Genomic DNA, 24289 nt, shown 5'->3' with positions numbered 1-24289 from the left:
TAATCTCTCCTCCCTGCTAGTTATTGAATTGTCTTGGCTCAATGGCCTCGCTCAATATCAACTTTTCAGGCTTAATAATTAGTGCTGGAGAAAAGAGTTTCATTGAATAAGTGTTTAATGTCACACATGATTAGGAGACACAGAGATGACCTAACTAGGCAATTCAATTTGGGACTGCAACTGTTCAGATGAGGGACAATTAGGAACATGTTCTAGACTGTGCATGTATGCTAGTCAGTGTCTGCAAAGGTATTTATGGGAACTATACCCTTCTCTTCCAGCCCATATACTTTGATCTTGCTTCAAGGCCTAGAAACAGATGTTAGTCCTTATTTTTCCACCTGAGGTGTGCTATTCCCCCATATAATGTACTTCTTCAGAAACCTATGTTGCTGTCAGTTGATTGCAACAATTGCTGCAATTCTCCCTTTAACTTGATGGAGCCACCGAGTTCTGAAAGAATTGCCACAAGCACAAAATCAGGCAAATATCTGGTTTCACTGAAGCCCTTAAATGTCAGTGTGCTCATGACTGGGCCCCAAACCACATGCTCATTTCCTGATGGGAGCAGAAATTCAGAAAGTGGCTTGCAACAGTGAGTCTTAGATAAGCTGTAGAAGCAAACCATCCAGCACACAGCAATTTGTTCACTTGACTGCTTGTCTCTATCTACCTATCTACCTACCACTACCCGCTTACCTATTTGTCCACCCACTGCTGCCAGTCCTTCCAGCCAGGATGTTTGTGTACTGTGTTAATGGCTGGTGTATTTAGTCCCCAAAGGCTCTCTGCTAATATCCCCTGTTACATGTATGGGAAAACGAGATTCAGATAAAAAAAGAGACAAATCAACAAATATGTTTAGGAGTGAAGATAAGAGACAGCACTAATTATTCTGGGGGACCTTCTAAATTATTTTCCCATGGCACTCTTAAAGTGAGTTCTCCCAGTTCTGGGATTTCTGTCCTGATGGATCAACTGTCCTTCCTCTGTGTATGTAATTAGTTACAAGCACTCTGCAAATGACTGTGCTCTCCATGCTCAAGGTGATTGAAATCCTGTCTTAAAGCATTTCCTACGAAAGTGATTTTTCCCACTTAAAATTCACTAACACACCAATCTACCACATCTTCATACATATCACAGACTGCTCTCAGGAGTGATAATAAGAAAATTTGCTCAATGAAACCTACATTCCTCCCTTTCTCTGGCTCCCTCATCCTTCTTCTCACAGAGCCTCTTCCCGCACAAACTCTTCAGTGCAACATTTTTAATAGGATTTGGAAAGCACTTGATAGCAGCTGTCACCCTGTTACACCTGCACACAGTCTGCACTTTGCTCTTCCCTATAAACGAGAACATCGATCTATCCTCTGCAAGATGTATTTCATTTTCCTGGAACTTCTGATATGCCTATTTGTCCCAGGAGAAAGAGTGACTAGATGAGAAATGTGTTCCCTCTTTATAGTGATATTTTATGTGCAAGAGATTGATTTGCTATGATAGCCACCAACTTCCCTATCTGGAAACCCAGCAGTGCCCTGAACAGCCACCTACTCCTACCTAAAAGGTGCCTGTAAATACAGAGCACTATTCCTCACCCTGGGGAATAAAACTGCAGAAACCCAGCTCACCTCTGTGCCTGTTAGTTGGGCACAGCAGGACAGGGTTTTCCTCTGGGCTAAAGGCCAAGGGGCTGGATGTTTCTCGAAAGGGACAAGAATGGATAAGCAGAGAGGCACAAACAGAATGACAGTAACCTGTTCCTGCTTTCTAAAAAACTGCAAGTCAAGTTTTGAAAAATGAAGATTGTTGCCATTTTAAGATGCTACAAGTCTTGAATCTGCCCAGCGATGGAGTCACACGGGGGTTGTCAGCAATGCTGCTGGAGCAAGGCAGTACCAGGCTGCCTGAAAGCATCACTGTAGCCAGTGGAGGTTTCCCCTGACTTCCATGAGCGTTGCTCTGTGCGTGCTAACAGAAATGCTCTACTCCCTGCAGTACAGTCACGTCTGGGGAGGAACACAACTGCTAAATTGCGCATAATGATGTGACACACAACGGTATCTGGACTGTGTGAGTCTGTCCCTGCTCTGCTGAACCGAGACAAGGTTTTGCCACTGAGAAGAGAGGAGCTGTGCCAGGCCCCCCACTGTAAGAGCCAGGAATGCAATGGAAAGAACAGGAAAGCACGGGCAGGCAGGATGTAATTACATACATTGCAGTTGGACAAATCTCTGCAACTGATGAAAAACAATACAACTTTTCAACAGCTGGTCATGATAGAGAGGGTGCCTATCCTGCACATGTGCGTCCTCCATAATCAAATGTCATGCTGGGCTTTAATTTCAAGCTGGCTTGGATGGAGGAGCGCTACTGAGTCGTCTCCATGCCTGGAGCTATGGATCAGCCTTTGATCTATTAAAATAAACAGATTATTTCCCTGAGATGCCATGGAGAGCTTCCATCTGACAAGTGACCCTGCTTAGCTTTTTGATCACTGTTCAGGATAGCCTGCCTGCAACCAAAAGGACAATCAGACTAAAGTCATGCTTCTTGGCTGCAAGAGGCTGCAACCAGCATACCCAGAGAATGCAATCTAAATTAAGAGAGAGTGATGCCAGTGTAAATCTGTGGATCAGACGGTGAGAAATGTGGTCTTTGGGTCCCCCAAAGCACATGGTACAATACTTGGAAAGTGAGTTGGCCAACTTTAGGCCTGGACAAAGTCCAGGACAAAGGCATTATTCTTTTCACAGACCAAGACTATTTCCAAAGCCCATCGCTGTAGGCCCTGGCTGAATGACTGCAGAGGGGAGGGCTGAGAAGAAGGGAAAGCTGACAGTCAAATTCTATCAGAAGAGAAATGGCCTTTTCAGTCACCTGGAGTTCTCCCCTACCAATTACAAATAATGAGAGAAATCCATAGCCTGCAACGGTTTCCCTCAAGGCACCATCAACCAGTGGAGACTGCCCTAAACTGGCCTTCACCTATTTAGCTGTTCTGGTATTTTTCCTAGGTAACTCTGCTTTCAAAGTGATTACATGGGTGTTTCTATCAGCAAGCTAGTGAGGATCTGGACACTCAGCACCATCGTCCATCACCACGAATATTTAATTTTTAATTAAACAATAGGGAGTCTTTTCATTTTGCTAATTTCCTCTCAGTCCCAGTGCTGCTGCAGCAGCAGGAGGGAAGTAAGGGGCAGCAGAACACATCAGGACTATCACAGATTATCAAAGTGAGATTCAACTTCATAAGAATCTCAGGCATCAGGGACTTGTCTAGAAAAAAAACTTGATTTCTCAGCTGCTTTAGTGTCCCTGGCCAGAACTTCAGCTAATAAGAGTCTGCATCTTGAATAGGATCATTTCAGGAAGACTTTAGTCAGCTGTTTCTTCTCCACTTCCTTTCCTCACTCTGTGTATTATTCATGCGAGGATGTGTACAGTAAAGCAAGATGGCTTCTTTCTTTCCAACCTGATCTTCACAGACAGACACAGTGAATAATTATGCATGCAGGCATTAAAAAGAAAAATCACTTGGATGAATTAGGGACTTTATTTAATTGTTTGTGGGAGTGTGAAACTTACCCTGGATCAGACTGTATTGCACATGGTAATGAAACACAATTACCTATTCTTCTCCATCTCAGATGAGACCAAAGAAACCTGAAAGTCCTTGAAAGGTGAAGGAGAGGGAATTAAAACCAGATTCAAAGTAAAAGGAGAAAAAGACCTTTGAAAGAAGTGGAAGCACTGGGAGCTTATTTTGCTTGTGAGATCTCTATCAAAATCCAACATTATTTCAGAAGTTTCCAGCCCTAGCAGATAATTAATGAAATTAAGGTCAGGATTTGCTGCTAAATATTTGCTCATGCTACAGGGGAAAGAAACAGTGCCAAAAACACCTGGAATTTTATGGGCAAATAAATCAAGAAAGAGAGGTGTCTCAATTACTCAGACTACAGAGGGGAAAAGTACCTCTCTTTACAGCAGAGTTTTCAGTAATGGTAAAAAATTCATAGCTTTTCAAAGCAGCCCACTGCCAGGGCCCAGTTTTGCAGTGTTTAAAATACTGGGACCATCTCTAAAGCACTCTGGGGCTGTGGATAATGTATTTGGGAAACAGCTAAAAGGCTGACGTTTTCAAAGCTGCAAATGGATTTTGATGCTGCAGCTAGGAAGGTGATTATGGGGACCTTAAACAACTGCCCCCCAAATTTTGCAGGAGTAGCAGGGCTAGATGAAGCCATCGTGACAAAGTCTGTTAGGCAGGACTTTCTCAGTCTCTCGCTCATGATGTGACATGGGGTGTGCTGCACCCTTACTCTGCTGAGCTCCCTGGGCAATTTACTTTCTCTGATTAATCTGATCCATTTCAACTTGTACAAAAGACGCCTTGTAGATTTTCCAGCTCTGGCAGTTTCTAAAACCAAAATTAATTGGTCAGTCCAGACTGAGGAGACAGGCAGCCTGGGTTAGAGTCCTCAGCTTGTGTTAGGCAGCAGGCCACAGTGGGTGATCAGAGCATTGCTTCCAGCTTTAATGTTCAGGACTATGTGTTTCATTGTGCTATTGGAGGTCAGTAATCACCGAGGCAAAGCTGTGCAGAGGCATAAATGTGTGCCAGCTTTGGCCACTAAGGTGGACATCCAAAAAACTAGTGACAACAACCACTAGTACCATTGAAAACTAATCCACAGGATGCTTACAAGTAGACTTAGCCTTTAAAAAGGACTTGAATCCATACTAAGCAAGCTATAGTAGGGATGAGTTTAGCCCTTTTTATAATACTCTTAAGCACATAGTTAATTTAGGGACAGTCAGGCCAACCTTAGGTGCTTTGATGCTTTAGTCAAACTGGGAAATGCCTTCCCTTCAGCTCTGAGCTATTTGCACAGTGAGTAACTATTAAACCTTTTACTGCCCTAGGCAGCCACTTGCCTGACAGAGATTGCCCCAGGGTCCAATACAGCTCCAAGCTGGAAATGTCATCTGCAGGAATGGCATGTGCAATTAAACTAACTAAGCTGCAGACAAAATACAAGGGTGATGGGCTCCCACCCTGCAGACCACAGACCATCATCAACAGGGATCTCGGAGAAACATCCTTCAGACCTCCCTTCCTCATGCCATAGGATTTACAACACAGTTAGTTAGGTACAGTATGTCCTTTTTGATGCACCTATCACTAGTCTGTGAGAAAGTAGCAGACAAAGTAGACTTCCAGTCTAGTCTTCCACGGCAATTCCCAGGTATGTGGGGATGAATGACAGATAGTAATAGCAGGCCATCACATCTGTACCGACAGTGCTAAAAAATGGGGTCAGCAGAGAATCCAGAGGTTTTCCAGGGGTCTTGCACTCAGCAAGCAATTGCGGGTTAGTGTGTGATAGACTGAGAGGCCACATTGAGGAGACAGTTAATAAAAGCAGGACTAGAAGAATCAATGTGTTCTGACACACCAGTGACAGATTGGAGAGAGGGACAGATTTAATATCCTAGCATTATCCTTTCCCAGCCTAAGGGCCCTGAAATTGATTGAATAAATTAAAGCATTGCTGTGGATGACACTTGAGTTAAGGTAGTATCAGCACTTCCATCTTAACTCCCTACATCCTTTCCTCTGAGGTTTTCTTTTTCATGTCTTGGCACAGAAAACTTACTCCCGTGCTACAATTTGGCCAAGCAGATCTCAGCTCCCATGCAATTTTACTATTATAATTTTCAAGAACAGGAGAAAAAGCAAGAAAATGAGGGAATTACAGAAGGAGGACTAGATAGATAGTTCTATCTGGTGTGCTTTTGAAATCAAAGGATAAACAGGCCATGTCAGGCTACTCCTAAAACTACCATGTGCTCATTCTGTGTCATGGCCAATCTCTCTTTGCAAATAGTGAGCAGAAAAATAGACTTTGAAAAGAAAAATGTACCGAGAACTCACAAAAAAATAAAGCTTTAGGCCAAATTAATCGCTACATAGCTTCACTTGCATGCAAAATTATTCATTCTTTTGTTACTAAAAGCAGCTAAGGTAATTGCAGATGAACACTCTTCCACTTTTATTCTTTATTATCTCTTGGCAAGTCTCTCTCAGAGTCATCAATAGGATTTTATGTCACAACAAATCCAACTGCTTAAATAGAGTCAGGTGCTATGACAGAATCAGGCCCTTCATTGAGTTGGTCTGATCATCAGTATTCCCAGGGCACCTCTCATCCATGTATAGAAGAAGTGGGTCTTGGAAATCGCTCAATATTTTCTTTAAAGCACTAGGCACATTCATCCGAGGGAAAAAACTAACCTCTGCACCTCAGAAATGATGCCATGTCTCTCACAAAATGAGATTTAAAACTGCGGTGTATCATTTTCATTTTTATAGGCTGTGTCACTGTCCAAACTCCTGTACCAGCCACCACTGGGTCACTAGCATCTCAAATATTACCAAAATGCTACCCAGACATCTGTTTACACGCAGCTGACTAACACATAAGGGGCCAGTAGTCCACACTCTGAAAGTTGTGTATTACACATAATAAAGATTGTGTAGAGCAAATGGTCTCTGCTATGTTCTTTGCATTAGTGCTTAACATCACACCCTCTAGCAGAACATCAGCTCCAACAATGGCAACAACAAAAACTTGCTTTCTCTCATTTTTAAATTTTATTAAACTCACTGTGCACAAAGCTGCAATGCTAAAAAGTATGAGCACTTAGCACGCTGCTCATTTTAGCAATTACCCGTCTGACCCCAACTCCCTCATCTTTTTAGCACGTCTACAGGGCATCAGGGAGCAGTTTCAACCTTCTCCCTTTGTGAAGAAGCAGGTGCTCAACAACTTCACACAGTATAACATTTCACCCGACAACACAACAGGGAAATTCCCCACCCTTCCCTGATTTGCAACAGCCAAAAAGCAGAATGGTTCCAGATAGCTGCATCCCAGGATGCTTTGGGATAAATTTGCACATGAGAATGTAGTACGTGACTGCTGTTGTCTTTAATGGGAGTCACATGGTTAAAGCCCCAAAGAGCTACTTGGAAAATTTTGAGGCTTGGTATTTAAAAATGAGAAAAACGTACACGAAACGGTTTAGGTCAGCATTCAGCTGAGATACAAGGCAAAACAAGCTGGGACATTCAAAGCAGGCATATTAGTGTGCACCCCACCTCTACGGCAGCCAAACAAGATGGGTTAAAGTCAAAGTATGTGAGTCACCCCTGTATTAATCTGCATTTATAGCATCAATTTATGGGGGTAAACACACCAGTGATTCAGGCTCTCAGTGTCAGCCTCCGTGGGGACTTCAATGACTCTGTCAGCTTGTATCTCAGTCCACAGGCTGTTTGCCCATGAATTTAAATATAGATTGAACGTCAATGCCTCTTTCCACAAATCAAGGCTTCTCATTTAAAACATTGCACTTGCATGTTAAATAGAGACTAATTAGACACTCAAAGGGAGGACAAATCTAATTTGACTAGAAGGATACGGAGAAAATTAATGCAGTGCTGTGGCAGTATGGAAAAAGCCTTTCACGCTGGTTAAAGTGGAAGTGGAATAGGACCTGTGACTTCTGTTCTTGCTCCTGATACTCGCTTCCTTGTATGAGTTCTTCACACCCTCCTTGTTTCACTGCTCCTTGGGTCCTCATTTACATCAGTACACAAATAGCCACTCCGGTGCTCCAGCATCCTACGCACATCACGTCTTTGTGCAGGGGGACAGAGACTTCACATCCGCTGTGCCTGTATTCGTTATTTTTTTTAAATCATCTGCCAGAGTGGTAGGAGTGAGCTTACTAGCCCTGCTTCCTGAGCAACGTAAATGATGGGTTTAATCTACTATAACGCAGTTATCACCCCCAGAAAAATCACACACCTTTTTGTGAATAATGGGAGCCTTCTGAGGGGTTTCTCCACAGATAATGGAGCACAGTTGGCTAAGCCATCTTTGGAGGCTACTCTTTAAACATCAACAACTCATAGCATCCTCAGGCAGTGGAAGTTTATGAATCTCTCTCTGGAAGTTAAGGTACTCATTAGTTTTAGGCTGAGGGAGCAGATGGCAGCAGACTTGCCTTTCCTTGGACACAGGTGGTTGACTCTGCACCAACCTTCATTAAAGACTTTGAGACTGTTAAAGAAACCAGCAATTAATCTAAAGATACATGTCAAAAGATTTCTCTTCTTCCTTGAGGTCTGGGTTTCCCACCACATTACTTATCACTAAGTAGCCAGCACAGCATAGAAGCTGAGAGAAAGAGGGAGTGAGGTAGGAGGAAAAACAAAATTCAGCTTTCTAGCTGTGATTTTTATTAGAATCACGGAAAATGTAAATAATGACATCTCAATATAGGAAAGTTCACATACCTCGGGGTACAGCCTCAGGTTTGAAATTCATCCCAGGCTGAGCTAGAGGCTTGCCAAGACTTGCAAAATTTTGGAGTAAGCTTGGGTCCAGTGCAACATTGTCCAAGACCCAATTCCAAACAGAAGGTGGCAAATTTAAACCTGGCTTCCGTTCTAATCAGACCTCTGGGAATTCATGATTTTGCTTCAGAAGACTGGAAACAAGCCATTTTACAACTGCTATTGCTAAGCCAGGTGAAAGTGGTGATCTCAGTTAATTATCTGTTGGCAGTCAAAACAGAAATGGGGAGATCCACCTCTGTACACATGCCCTGATCCTGATCCACTCCAGCCATGAACTGGTCTAACCACACTGACTCCTCCTTTAACGCAGCATGACAGAGAAGAATGAATAACTGCAGAATTGTTATGTTATAAATATGTCATAGATCTATAACCCGTGCATGATTTGACTCTGATTCAAGAATTCATCTGAAACCTGCTAAGGACAACAATCTTGACTGTTGCTTGAGAAAATCCTCTGACCCTATCTGGTTTTCAGGGCAGAACTTGGTTGAGTTCATACATCCCCTATGACAACCCTGGGAGCACGCGCTTTTATTGAGCAGCCTGTCTCCTCAAGAACGGTTGGCATCCTACTGCTGGGTGGCATCTATCGGGGATGCCTGTCGATGTAGGGACACATGAGGAGCTCTTCCTCCATGCTCCAGCTCACTGTTCTCTGACCCAGTGTGCAGCTGTTATCTCAGAGACATGAGACATTCAGAGAGTAACTGCACAGACTCATTTTTGTCTGAGGATCACATCAGTGGTGTTTAACCAAACTCCCTTCACAGCTCAGTCTCTTGATGCTTCTGGAGTTACACCAGCAGAAAATCTAACTTTTTTACTGGTGTTTCTGTAACAGATTGCCCTATTGTATTGCAAACAATAAAGTGTGTTTCAGAATGCCAAAAAGCATCTAAAATGGCTGGCTAGCTCTTCATATCCTGGGAACTTAACTGCAGCTGCACAAACTGATTTGAAAATGTGTGATCCCAGGGTTCTTTCTTATAAAAGGTCTATAAAGACATTATGTTGGAAAAATAGCTCGAAGAATAGTTAAAGCGACAGACTTGAAACATCAGACACTTGCTACTCTTGCCACCTCAGCTACTTATTCCAGAGAGGGGAAGGCCAAGATTACAGAGTTCTGATGCTGCCTTGGGTCAGGCCCTCAAAAACACTGCTGTTTCTCCATCTGTACAACAGGTAATGACATCTAAGTTTCGCAAAGATATTCTTTGGCTAAACTAACTGAACGCTGTGTTCTCTGTATAATTGTAAGTACAAAGAAATCTCAGCAGCCATTTAAAATCAGGCTTTAAGATTTATAAACTCATGGGATTTTTAGTAGCAGTATAAATGTTACCACCATAGCCAAGGTCCTTTCCATACTCTGTGCCCAAATCCTGTAGCTCTAATAATCAAGGGAATGTTTAGTCTTTGAGCTGTAATATTTCTTGCCTTTTAGGATTCATCCCTGACAATAATTAAGTCTCATAAGGATGAAACTTAAATGAGCAGTAGCCTTTGGGGATGGTATTAGAGAGCTAACTGTGTTTGTGGTTTAAATATTAATGTCAAAGTGTAATTACCATCCGCTAAGTTTCAGGCTAGTGTTTGAAAACACATTTAGCTAAGCAGGAAGAATGAGCTGTACCAGTTGGAAGCTTCTATATGGAAAGGATTAAAACTTAGAGCCAGAACAATTTCTCAACCAGCAAAGAGCACAAGAAGACATGCTTGGTGGGTGTTCTTCATGCAACCCCAGTGTGTGGTGGCTTCCCACTGCTGGCTGACTCCAGGCAACTTCTTCACACAGCATGGCAAGGCAGAAGCCTCAACAGCAGCAATGCTATAATATCGCAACCCAGTGGGGGTTGTGGATGTTGTGTGTCTACCTTACAATTGCAATGCAAGCTACAGCCAGATCCCAGAGGAAAAAGCCTCATCAAATTGAATGCCACTGTTGTTTTCTCCTTGTAGCCTCTCTGCTTATTCCCTGGAGACTGGGCAAGGATCCCACTGAGTCCCCAAGATCCCTCTGGCTTTGAGAGAGGAAGCACATAAGTATTAGTTCACTTATCACATATGGACTCCTGGTGTAGTCTTGTGCACTGCTGGAATTCTCAGGGAACATTCAACATCTGGCAGAGTTGAGCCTGTGGAAGAAAAGTGTACAGAGCACAGGGACAGTAAGAGCAGAAAGAAAGGGGGTGGTGCATGCAAATTAGGTTTTGAATGGAAGAGAAGGATTCTGTGCATGCTAGCACTTGCTGGGGAAAGGCTGCGTTGCAGTAGAGCTACAAATTGAGCCAGACACAGTAACACTCTACTCTCCCTCTAGGTCTTGAGCATGGAAAACAGGGAGAGGCTGTAAGTCATTTCACTTCATCTTTGTTCGTTTCAGACAAATAGAGCAGAAAAGTCAAGCCAGAGAAAGTGGAAAGAGGGCATGAAATGGAGCTGACTTTCTAATAGCTCGGTTAGCCTGGCCACTGGTTACAAGCATTAATAACATACAAGCTATTCCCAGTACTCCCAAACCTTTGTGTGATGTTAAAAGTGTGGACAGGAGGAGAAAGCAAGAAAGTAGAGAGCTAATGCAAACAAATAGTGCAGAGTGTTGCCCAGAATTAATTCCTTTTTCCTACACACTGCTACTCTGTCCCTCCAGGTCCGGGTCCGCACAAAAAGATCGCTCCTCTCCCAGGGAAGCTGGAGTGTCCCTGTTGAGGACCTCCTTTCATTAGAAATTATCCTTGTGCCCTGGGCAGGATCAGGTGACCTCTCCACTTTCTCAGACCTTTGCACAATAGATGAGGAGTTAAAGATGATTCCTCCAATGCTGCCCTATGCCTCTGGGGACAGCAGAGCTCTGAATGGCCAAGCAGGCCTGGTGGGCCACAGATAAATCTTTCATTCAGCATATGTTGTAAATCCCAAGGAATCTAATGGGATTTGGCAATTTGCTCCAGCCAAGGTTTAGATGATCAAAAGAATTTCTTCAAGTCAGCAGCACTTATGATGAAAGCTAGCCAAAATCTCAAAATATAGTCCCTCAGCAGGATGAAGCCATTATTCTTTCTTTTTGAGTTTATGTGTCTTTATTTTTATCATCTCTCTGAGAGGAGGGGGCGGAAAGAAGGAAAAGTAAAGTTTAAGAGCACGGATAAATTCTACCTTGCTCAGCTTCTGCCCTGAGACACAGCTATCTCCAACCTCTCAGTGACACATTAGCCTTCAGAGAGATTGATCGATAGCTGGATTGCTGGGAAAGACTCATAGCCCGTGCCCTAATAACCAGAGAAACCTGCCAGAGGAACTGCAAAATTAACTCTGGTTCTAAATAATTAAGCGTTAGGTGAATATTTTCTTCTATTAACTATTTCAGCTTGCACCCCAGCTGCAAATTCCTCTCTGCCTTTGATGGAGGGATTGTACCTTCAGCTGCTTTGGGATGTGACACTGCATGCCCTGTTCAGGCAATCTGGTTTTCTGGGTTCTGTTTCTGTCTCTCTTCTGGCGATATGCTGGATCTCACATAAACCTGGCGCATGTCTTAGGAGGAAACAGAGTCATCCAAAACGGATAGCCTCGTTTGGAAAACGGAGCTTTCCTTTCTCCCCGCCTCTGTTTCCCCTCCTGTAAAATGGTTTCCTGCTCTTTGGAGAGTGCAAGGGGTGTTTGTTGATGTTTGGTAAGAGGCCATGGAGCAGGAGTGATAAATGGTAGAGTAGATTTCCTGCCTGTCCCCAGTCTCTGGCTCTTTTGCAACCCCTGAGCTGTGCCCTTATTGTTCTCTTTCACCATGGGTCAGATCCAGCATGGTACTAAGCATTCCCCGCCTCCATCCTAATCTTGTCTGTAACTCTGGAGTGAGAATAATAACAAAGTGATATAAATACTCAGTAAAAGCCACCTTTTCTGCAGTCACTGGGAGGTGAGGGCATTTTATGCTTCTTAAAGGGAACTCAGTACAATACAGGATTAGGTCCTGTTTGCTTTTCTGTCTCTAGTTCATTTTGCCATTCTTTTTTCAACCTAGCCAGTCTCCCACTCCCTTTCCAGGTATCTTCCACAATGTCCCTTCTGTTCAAACTCTGTACTTTCCCCAGCTGGGAGGACAGTCCTGGACAAAACATCACATTGCCAAGCAACGTGTGCATTATCTGTCTGCCGTATTGCTTGTCCTCCCACAGGCAGCATGTAAGCTGACATAAAAGTGAAAATGGCCTGAAGTCTGATCTACGTGCATGGGCTAATCCAACAGAAATGCAGCCATGTGTAACAGAGTGCAAAAATCCAATTTATCCTGCCAGAAGAACTGGGATTGCATTGATCTTGTACAATGATTGTGGAATCACAGCTGCAGATAGCATCTGCAGATGCTCGCAGAGAAGGCAAGGGCTAAACACAGAATGGCAGGTCAGGTATAAACCTTGAGTCCTTCCTGCTACAGAACATCTTTCCAGGACGAGAGTCAAGACCTAGTTAAGGGGCTATGCACAGTGAACTGACTCTGCAAGGGTGCAGAAATGTTTGCTGGTAGTTCTAGAGGGCTAACTTCACACACAAAACAAAGGAACATACAGGAAGAACAAACTGAGTGAGCTCATAATAATAATAATACAAGAATGAAGTATGGCCCCGCTCCCTTCCTAGCTATGACAGAACTAAACAATCACAAGACCCTCCCTTGCTATCACTTCTCTGGTAGGGAAAAAGACGCAACAGCGTCAACAAAACACTGATGTCCCGACAATCTGCTCCAGAAATTGCTGGGGATAGGCGGTGTCTCGCTGCCTGGCCTGTCTGATGATGAACAATGCTTTTCCAAGGCTGCTTGCTCTTGCCTGTCAGCCAACACACTGAGCGGAACAGGCATGTTTTGGCAGGGAGATTTTTTTAATCCTTGTGCAGAACTGAATCGTTTAATAAAGCAGAGTTGTAGATAATGTCTTCTGAATTAGTGGTTAGCATTGCAGTTCAACCTCTTCTCAACTCCATGGAGGAGAAAGGAGAAAAAAGAAGAAAAATTTAATGGATTCTCCAAGCTGCTAGGTTACATTAACTTGAGGCCACATCAGAGTGCCATCCCCAGGTTTTATGAGCATCCCCTCGTCTTGCATGCATTTGTGTTAGAATCCTTCCGACTCCACTCAGAGAAGACCAACTCCAGTGAGACCAATGGAGCTAGAACTAAATCATGCTTCCGATGAGATGTAAAAGGCTTTTTGATTTCAGTAGAAACCACTAACAGCATCTAACAGATATCAGAATTTAGACTAACTCTCTCTGATTCTGGAAAACAGGAAAAAAAAGCGCACATCATTAAAATAAAGTCTTCCATAATAAGCAGAGCTCATTTGTCTGTCAGTGCAGGTGACAATCCGTCAGGCCGTCATCTGCCTTGACAGCTGTCACCTCTCTGAGACTGACACATCTAGAGAGTGCAGTGTTTCCTGTGCTGCTCTCCCTTGTACTGCTCTCCCATGCTCATGTCCTAGTCACCACATTTGAAGCCTTTTGCCAGTTCTTATGTACATTTGATATTCACATCTATTCATCTAGGTCTTTTGACTTCACCCTACAACATGCCTTTTGCTGCTGGTTTTCACTTGAGATTGATTTGCTAGACAGATTTTTAATGCAACAGTCATTGAGGTGGGAGTTCTGGGACAAGGCCTCTTCTGATGTGATTTGGAAGAATTCCAGATGCTCATCTGCATCACCTAATGCCCCACCCCTGTCACTTCAATTTTCCACTGCGTCTCTCCTCTCTTCTTCTTCCTGCCTCTACCATACAAGTTGCAACCCTTCCTCCATGCTTCTACTTGTTTACTCCTTTTACAACTTCTTTCTTTCAAATACAAATGCCTGATTGCTACTGTCCCCAATAGGAAATGGGGATACGAGGCCAGGCATAAAAGATGTTGCCTCCAACACTTGTAATGGAGTTACTCCTACATATACTAGGACTGAACATAAAATCAAGAATTCCAATGAGGAAAGTGGCCACCATCTCTGAAGGGAAGGAGTGTTTACCACTGGGCCAAGAAATGAAATCCCCAAACCCTGCACTAAAGAGAAGAAGGGCATCCTTGAGCCTGCAGAAAGGGAAGCTGCAATGCAGGGCTGTTTTAGTCATTACGGTAAAGAAGGTCTTTGACATAAATCAGACAGATTTTGCTTTCTTTGATACTGGTACAAATGTAAGATAAATGCCATGATTTCACTGGGATTACTTCAGATTCATGCTGATGCAAATATTATTAGAATTTGGTATCTTACCGTTAGGATGATTACCCTGCAGCAGAACATGCACTGTGCACCTGCTGCTGCTGTAGCTCCTAATTAGAAATAGGTTTATTGACCAAAGATGAGTACAGCATTTTATCAGTTCTTTTTCCTTGTTCTCTCCGTCCCTCTCTCCTGGTCACATTTATAGCCAAGGGAAGGGGAAAGAAACAGCATCAGCAATTTCTGCCTACAATGAAATACAAACTCTTCTTCCCAAGCTTCCTTGTGAAGCAAACCCTGGCTAACTGGCTGCTTTCTCTCCTTTCCATGAGAGTGACAAACATCTAGTAGAAGCATCAGTCAGAGGTACAAACTCTTCTGAAATTGATGAGCTGGAGTATCATCTTGGTGCTCTCAGAGCACTGCAGCTTGTGACTGTGACAGACACTCACCGGCCTTCAGTGTGGGCTCTGCAGGGAGTCCAGAAGTATCTTTGCACTGGAGCATGTTCCAGCTTCCTGTTGAAATAAATGTATGTGCTACATACTGCAGACAATTACTGTATAAATCACTGAGAGCAAAATCCAGAGTCCCAAGCCTTTACCTCCAAGAATACAGCCTCTGCAGCTTAAGCTAAAGCAAAATTCCTTGAGCTAACTGCCAGAGTAGTTCCTTTACCTTGCCTAATTTGGTAGGGACAGATGGATGGATGTAGATACAGACACATAAATACTGCTTTTCAGGTTTCTGCATATGACTCCTGAGCATCCCTATTGCTTTAGCAGATGTATCATAGGGAAGACCAAGATTTTCCTTAATTATCAGTTTCATATTACCACCCTTTTCTCCTGTGTTAGATCATTTGACACTCCTTCCCACTCTGTGTGATTCCCTGATATAATCTACCAAGTACAAACAGCTACAGCTACAACGTTAATTGCTATTTATGCTGCAAACACTGTGTAACTACATGGTCATTTGCAAGTTCCCTTAGATCAGACATTAATGATATTTAACATTGTCAAGTTATTACATCCATAATTGCTACACAATTCAGTGTTGAGGTCCCCTGACAAAAAAGCAACCCAGAAAATGCAAACAGTCCTGCCTATGCCTTGATATTATTCCAGTTGGATGTGATCATTGTAGAATTTCACATTCCCTTATCCTGTAGAGTATTAGCAACTAATTTATCCTGTTACCTTCACCTGCCATGGAACTGGAGTCTGCCTGCAGTGTGAGTATCTCAGCCAGCTTCAGACAAGCACGTAGTAGCACAGAAGGATAAATTTCAGTATGGGCTGCACACACTTTCCAGGTGTCCTGGGTGTGTGTGGCTCACCTATGCTTACATCCATCCCATTGCATCTTTCTGTGGCTGCATCCCCACTGCATCCCATCTGCTACTGTTATCTAGAAAAGCTAAACAAAAGATGCAAATGCTAAGTTCACTGTGATAAGATGTCAATCCAAGACTTCCGATTAGAAAAACCCGTTATCCTGCCCAAAGTCCATTGGATTAATAGCTCTTTCACCAACACACTTCTCATTAGTTTAGTTCTGTTTGGACTTCTACAGAATGGGGACTAGACTTTATGAATCGTCGCAATGGTGGAAAGAAGAAGAGATAGTTTTCATGCCTACTCCCTGCCATGGACAGCAGTATAGTACTTCTTCAGCTCCTTGCCAACAATATACTTTCTCACAGGATTATCTAATTATCTTCTTAATTGTGTCTTGGGAACATCTTCTAAAGATGTGTCTTCAAGCTGCAGCAGTTGCAGATGGCAGTATTGCATCCTCCCTGCCAACTCCCCCTGCCTGCTCTCTCCATATTTGTCTCACCTGTAAGAATAAATGAGTATCTCCTATGCATTCAGTCACTCTGTGACTGCTACCACCACATTAGTGATAATGAGAACACCAGATCCCCAGAGATACGGGGAAGGCAAAACTTTGTTAGAACAAGGCAGAATCTGTTTTCTTTTATTGCTTCGGACTCTACTGCATTTCTGGATTAGGAAAATGTATTTGGGGAGCCATTTCTCCATTTTTCAGGCCTGCAGTGAATTTATACATTCCCACCAGAGACTCACATGCTGTTGTCAGTAACCAAGAGACACAACTTAATACCTCAGAGAGCTCAGTGCAGTGCATGGAACCACTCTGGCTGCCGGCCATGGTTCTGAAAGAATCATAATGAAAAAAAAGTGCTTGCTACAGGACTGCAGACCTAAGGAAATCAAAATGCTATTGATCCCAGCCCATCCTGTTCTCATTACAATCTGCTCTGCTAGTGGCAGCAGGAGTTTTGATGAAATCCATCATTACTAGAAGGGTAAATACGTCTTTAGGTGGCATAAATCAGCAGCACTTGCTATGCCAGTTTATGCCAAGTGTGAATATAGACCACGCTGGTATTTGTTATGTGCAGAGAAATAGTATATGGGGTCAATACAGAAAGCTCCAGTATGGCTGAGGCTTGCAGAGCATTTGTTTAACTAATCAGCTACACCATGCAATCAGTGTCTATTTTTCCTCTCATAAATAGGCATGCATGAGGGAAAAAATGATTGTTAAATACTCATACAGCGGGTTTTAACAAACTGCAGATTTGAGGAGAAAAACACAAGTACAAATAAAGCTTCCCAGCTGCTTATGATTTTTTTTCTTCCGGTTGAATAAATAATCACCTTTGCCTAATTGAGTAAATATAAAACTCCTCAGAAATGGCAACTCAACAAAGCACCGAAGAAGCCCAGCACTTTCAGGAGGAATTCCCCAGGAAACAGCATATGCAGGAGGCAATGAATAAAATATTTCTCTCAGTTCCTCTAGATGTGAGAGGCAACTAAAAATCTGAAATAATGAAGTAAAGAAAGAAATATTTAATTAATAAACTGAATGAAGAGACAAGAGCATGGCAGAGGGAATGGTTTCCAGATGCTTCACCCTGGAGTCCTAAATAAAAGATAAACAAATTGCAAGACATTACCCAATCATCTCCACAGTAGTTCAAGTTTTAAAGCAGGTCTGCATTCTACAGATTTACTAAAGTGCACTGAATAAAATACCAGAAATACCTTGGAGGGGGGATTATCACAAGAGAAGGAAAGAAAATGCAATATGACATTGTTTTTTCACACACAGGGAAATAAAAACACATAAAGACATTGAAGCCACAGAACTGAGCTGATGGCAAAATTGGCAGCTGGTGCTTTCACCATTAAACCGCAGTGCCTTCTAGTTCCACCTCTATTTCTTGTTTTTCTTAGGAACATCAAGCTTTAAACCACTGCCAGACTGGGAGTTGAGCTTATGAATCAAAGAAAGGATATGGCGACATAATCTTTTTCAACCCATCTTCTTGTAAGGTGGTTTCTATTCGTTTAACATCCCTCCATGGTCTTTATTAGCAAACAAAATGTGAAGTGCTTCACATGCTCTGTGTGAATTCTTATGAAGGAGGAGAACAGCAGTATAAGATAGATGTGTCAGCTGGGAGGTCTAGGAGATTGGCTATAAGAATTTTAAGGAGCTAATTTCAAGAAAACAGTAATCAAGGGAAGCTGAAAGGGTGGGAGAACATCATAAAAAGAAGCAAGCTGCTTCTCTCAGCAGAAGGAACTGGGGTGATATGATTCTCTGAGGGTCCCAGATTGGCTGCATCAATTCTATAAACTTTTGGTATTACAGCAAGCTGGCTACTAGGAAGCTGCATTTTTAGAGATTATGATTGGCTCCAGATTAAGTAGCCACATAAATCCTGTCAGCTGGAAAATGGTTTGTTTGTTTTAAAAGAAAATTATGTAACCAAGAAAATCCAATCTTTTCCTTTCTCCAGTTTTTTCAGTTACAACGTTTTAATGGTGAAGCTCAGTTTTACAATGGGTGTAACAGACAGGCCAAAATTAGTAAGTTCTGCTAACATTAAAGCTGTAAAGGGATCAAACTATCCCCAAAGACCCGTTTCTCCATTACAGCAAAATCCAGCAAGCCTTCTGTACCTCCATCATTCCAGGATGGCAAAGCACTAGATAACACCTGGCACTCACATGAGCTCTCACAAGATTTGTGTTCACAGCAAAGTTCATTTGTGTTATAGCTCCAGCGTACTCATTAATCTGACTCCTGTCCAGGCATAAAGTCTCATTGTTTCAGCCACAACAATCCCCAGCAGCGCTACAGGCTTGGGGAGGAGTGGCTGAAAGCTGCCAATCAGAGAGGGACCTGGGGGTGTTGATTGACAGCCGCTGAACATGAGCCAGCAGTGTGCCCAGGTGGCCAAGAAGGCCAATGGTATCCTGGCTTGTATCAGAAATAGCGTGGCCAGCAGGGACAGGGAAGTGATCCTGTACTCGGCACTGGTGAGGCCGCCCCTCGATGAGTGGGTTCAGTTTTGGGCCCCTCACTCCAAAAAGGCCATTGAATGACTCGAGCGTGTCCAGAGAAGGGCAACGGAGCTGGTGCAGGGTCTGGAGCACAGGTCTGATGGGGAGCGGCTGAGGGAACTGGGGGGGTTTAGTCTGGAGAAGAGGAGGCTGAGGGGAGACCTCATGGCCCTCTGCAACTCCCTGAAAGGAGGGTGCAGAGAACTGGGGATGAGTCTCTTTAACCAAGTAATAAGTGATAGGACAAGAGGTAATGACCTCAAGCTGCGCCAGGGAAGGTTTAGACTAGATATTAGGAAGCATTTCTTTACAGAACGGGTTGTTAAGCATTGGAATGGGCTGCCCAGGGAGGTGGTGGAGTCCCCATCCCTGGAGGTGTTTAAGAGTAGGGTTGACATAGCGCTTAGAGATATGGTGTAGTTGGGAACTGTCAATGTTAGGTTAATGGTTGGACTAGATGATCTTCAAGGTCTTTTCCAACCTAGACGATCCTGTGATTCTGTTTCTGTGTTGTGGTGTTAATAGCTCAAACTGATTAACAGAGAAAATGAGCACAGCTTGTCTTAAATAAAGGTAAGGAAGCTGAAGAATATAATTCAGTTCTTTTGGCCTCCCTCAGAAAGGAAGGAAAATGTGAGGTTTTGGTTAAGAAGAATGAAGCTCTCAGCATGTTCTGGCTTCCAGCCATAGCGAGAGTTAAAATAGACAGGTACAGTGAGTTTAGGGAAGGAAATAAATCATGGGGTCCAACTGATGGTGCAATGTAACTCACATTGCACTTTCAAATCCACTGACACAAATACTGGAAAATAATGAGGTTGCATTTTGATAAAAAAGAAGAGGGTTTGGTCTTCTGGACTATTCTGAGATGCTATCAGCTCTAAAAATCCTGCAGTAATCTAGTGTGCATAGGACAGTGTGTAGCATTTCAGCCAGACATTGCTGCACAGAGTTCAAGAGCCTGTGGTTAGCTTAAAGTGTGCCTGCTAAGGTGAAACCCTGATTCTACTGAATCTGGTGCCAAAATGTTCAGTAATTTCAGTGGAAAATGTCTGCTTGAGTCTTGATTTACTGACTCAAAGTAAAAGAATTTACCCTACTTCTCAACTCTGCTAACTCTGGGCTATATTCTGCATATTGAGATCAGTAAGGACAGTTCACCAGGGCGAGCACTGGGCAGATCAAAGCTTCAGGTTTCCTCATATTCTTGACAAAAAGATCCTGTCAAAAAAGACATGCCTCACCGTGCTCTGTTGAAGATGCACAAAGGAGGAACAAACCTCATCCCATTCATTTTCTTGCCTGCATGAAAAAATTGGTAGTTCTCTCATCAGACATTTGTGTCTGTTGTTAAACAAGCCCCACAAGCTCCCCTTAGGTGCCAGCAAAATGCTGAAGGGCCATTGTGCTCACATCTGCACTGCTCTGGAATTATGAAGGTGCCCTTAGTGGAAGCAACTTAATGTCTATTAATATAGAATTGAAATCACAGGAAAGCATCCCTTTCATCGCTCTATTTTCTATGCATCCTCCCCACTGTCCTCCTGTTCATCCATCAGTCTCTGTATCTCTGTCTGCTTTTTTGTCCTTTTTGGTGCATAAAGGTTTTACTCAGATGGCAAAAACCTATGTTCTTCTTCCAGTGTCTGCAATGAAGGTCAATATGAAACAGCTTCTTATCTCCAGCTTTAGTTTTTTATACCTTCAAGGGTCTTTATTCCAGTAGCAAAATTTAACTGACAATTACAGCTATTGATGTGCATGCATGGTGCTTAAAACCTGTGTTACCACTGCATTAATCCAGGCAGAGACTGGAAGCTAGACAAAGGCTGCCAAAGAAGGCACCTGTTAATGCATTCAAAGGAGGAGGCTGGGGAGACCATGCACATAAGTAGTAGCCATTCCCTGCAAAACACGTGGCTTTTTTCTTCCTGTTCCCCCTTTTCCAGAGCTCTGGATTTAACAACCACAGGTTAGAAAAACCACATACAGGATGTAAAGCATGAAAGTACAGCTGCAGAGGTTAAACCTGTCACGATTATGACGTGAAATAGTGCTGCCTTTACAAAGGGAAAAGGATTTACAGACAAATAGCAAGTCTTCTCTGTTAAACCAAACCTGATTTCCTGACAGTCTATTTGGAAACAGATGGTGATGGTGGCAAAAGGAGGCCTCTCCTATATGGCAGGCAAAATTCTGCAGTTTGGAAATTTAGAAGATGAAGGCCTTTATTTTGCCTTGTGACATGGAAATTAATAAGATGAGGATTGCTGAATGCAAATTCCTCAAGGGGGAAGAATCACTTATCTCCAAGAATATGTTCTGCTCAGCATCCTCTGGCAACAGAGATCTTTGGAGCAATGCCAGACGAATCAGGGGAATAGCAATGAAGGGAAAGCCTTTCTCTTTCAGGTAATGGTTCTAGTCAGCCAGCAGTGGTCACTGCCCCAAGGTTTGCGGATGCTCTCAGGTCAGACACGTTAAATTGGTGGTCTCAGTTCTGTCTCATTCCATAAAGCTATAGAAAACCACAGAAACAAGCACACATCAATGACTCTGTGGCTGTCCCTTCTAAAAGCACTTCTGGAATTTTGACTCAAAAGAAATGTGACAGAGATCTGTGCTGCTCCACCCTTAGCTGAATGATCTCTGCATTCCAACAGCCTGGTCCTGGAGCACATGGGTGCAAATACTGACCTAATAGCTCTCAGAAGAAGATTGATTGATGTTAAGGTAAAGGAGAGACTGTATGCAGCCCACCCAACTCTGGCATGTCGCCCACCATGCATACTTTTTTCTCCTGGCCCAACATAAATGTTCAAGGGCCCTGGGACATTTATACCCCCAAAATTTAGACAGGACCCTGTATGATGCTAAGGAGTGCTGAAGAGTATGTGTGTCCCTCTCTGCTGGCAGGTGGCTGCAGTGGCACCTGATCAAAGGCTATGCACACACACATGCACTCTGGCAATCAGACTAAGTCTCCAGTTGCTGACTTAACCGAATCAACATCGTGAGGTTGAATTAGCCACATGCTGGCACTGTAATTCTAATTGTTTTCAAATACACGTTGTAATAAAAGTCTAATTAGCACACATCTCCATATGGGAGCTGATGGCACATAAGATGGTTTTGCATTGGTGACACAAGTAGTGAAGGATTACATACATTCACCTGCTATCACTTTTCTTCACACCATGTTTTGTTGGTTTTGTGGTAGAAGTTTTAAACAAAAGCAGGAAAACAAGAAGGAAGAAGCAGGCTGACAAACTGCACAAGATGTAATATATAGATCAGAACCTTGGGAATGCAACCCAGCAGAGAACATTTAAATAACACTTGACTACAGAGCTCTGAATCAAATCTGATCCCCATGTGCTAACAAGCGTGCAGCCACGTGCAGATGTGGCCACAGGCCTCGCCTGCAGTGCACGTAAAGGCACGCTCCTGTGTGTGACCCCACACACACGCACCTAGTCCTGCCTAAACACAGACACCCCCAAACTCCAGCACACACCAGCAACCAAAGACACATTTGCTGTAGCAGTGCATCAGATGTCCTGTACATACTTCAGGTTCTTCTCAGTCCAGCTGTATGAGTCAGTGGTGGGCAGTGCCACCACAGAGCATCACTCAAAAGGTTGTTGTGGGTTGCAGGGGAAAGGCTGCAATGGGAGAGAGTCAGACAACACTTGCCTTCTCCCAGCACAGGAAATACTGCCCCATGGGAGGCAGAACTTCAGCATGCTGAGGGATGCCTGGAATTCTGGATATGCTGCTCCTTCTTCCAGTCCTACCGAGTACAAGACACAGCAAGCCCCTGAACTACTGAGCTTGTGTGGTGGTGACCTCTACAATTTGCAGCAGCCACTGCATACATTATTAATGCCACTGTCTGTGCCAAGAACTGACCCTGCTCCCAGCCAAGGTCAAGGTCTATTAATTATGCACCGTGAATCAGTCCAAACTGGGTGAACTCAGAAACAGAATAATTTGCCGTTGGGCCAGTGATTAGATGCCCTGAAGATGGAGTAACTTGTGGAAACATGAGCATATAATATACCCTCATCACACACAGCACATGAATAAACGGTGAAGTACTTGCTGGCATAGGCAGCTCCATTTCACCCTGGAATCTGATTCATTATTGTGAAGACAAACACAGCAGAAGCACGGTGTATGAAAGGGAGCGTAGCCCCTTCCCAAATCTACCTGCCATTCCATTGCCACATTTGTTTGAGCCAGCCAGATCTACGTAAACAGAAGGGAGTCAATTAGCAGCTGATGTGAATGGTTCAGTGGAAAGTTATTATTTAAAAGCTAGTTAAGATAATTAGGGGGCAGTTTAATTAAAACATCAACTTAAACACAAAATGAATGCAGTAGCTTTCAAGCCCAGCAGGATGCACAGCTAGCAGATTCCCCTGGGAGGCTGCTAATTAGTGTTTGTAGTGACTGCAAATAATAAATAAAAATAATAATATTCCTGTATGCCTCAGAAATATTAGGAGCTGGGTTCCTTTCTGTCCAAGCATGCCCACTGCTCATTTCTTACTGCATACCCAGATAGTTTGAATCAGAGCATCTGCAGGATATTAGAAGATTAGAAAGCTGTAGTAACTCAGCCTAAGTTTTTGAAGGTCTTTGTTTCCATTTAGTCTAACTGTCCCTGACAGCAGAGAACACCACTGGAATTCCCAAGAACCATGCCCCCCAGCTGGCCACATTGCAGGTTCGCTGGTTTTTGCTGCTCCTCCGTTCTCATACAAGGACCACTGCCATGAACATGTTGTTTGTGATCAGGAATCAAAAGAATGACTTATTTTCTCCTACTCTGAAGTCTGAAGTTACATAGCATAGGAAAAGTTGTTCCTGGGTACACAGCTGTAGAGTCCTGGTGCTCCACTAAGAGAGATACAGAAACCTCTGCAGAACTCAAGCCCATCTCTGTGCACCAGTCTCCATAGATGGATGCACCAGACATTGTTCCCTTTCTAAAGTTCTGCAAAGCTCTTGTTGTAACATTGCAAGGGATCTGATTCTGATCTCAGTGACACTGGTGTTGATCAGAAGCATCTCTTGCTCTTTCACTCTGCAGACTGCTGCAGGCAACAACACTGAAAGTGATATTACCAGACAAATAGGGAAAAGGTGAGACAGCTGCAGCATTTGGGGGGGCATGCAGGTGATTCATCCTTTAAACAGCTAAAACCAGAACTCTCCAGCAACTACAGAA

At 43.3% G+C, this 24289-nt stretch overlaps 1 protein-coding gene across 12 annotated transcripts in view; it reads right to left on the bottom strand.

Moving 5' to 3' along the window:
• DISP3 (dispatched RND transporter family member 3) overlaps positions 1 to 24289 on the bottom strand; it is a 149412-nt gene that overhangs the window by 60475 nt on the left and 64648 nt on the right. The window lies entirely within an intron of this gene.

Source organism: Strix aluco, chromosome 22 (assembly GCF_031877795.1).
Source record: "Strix aluco isolate bStrAlu1 chromosome 22, bStrAlu1.hap1, whole genome shotgun sequence".
NCBI lineage: Eukaryota > Metazoa > Chordata > Aves > Strigiformes > Strigidae > Strix > Strix aluco.
This window is presented reverse-complemented; position numbering and strand designations above follow the sequence as displayed.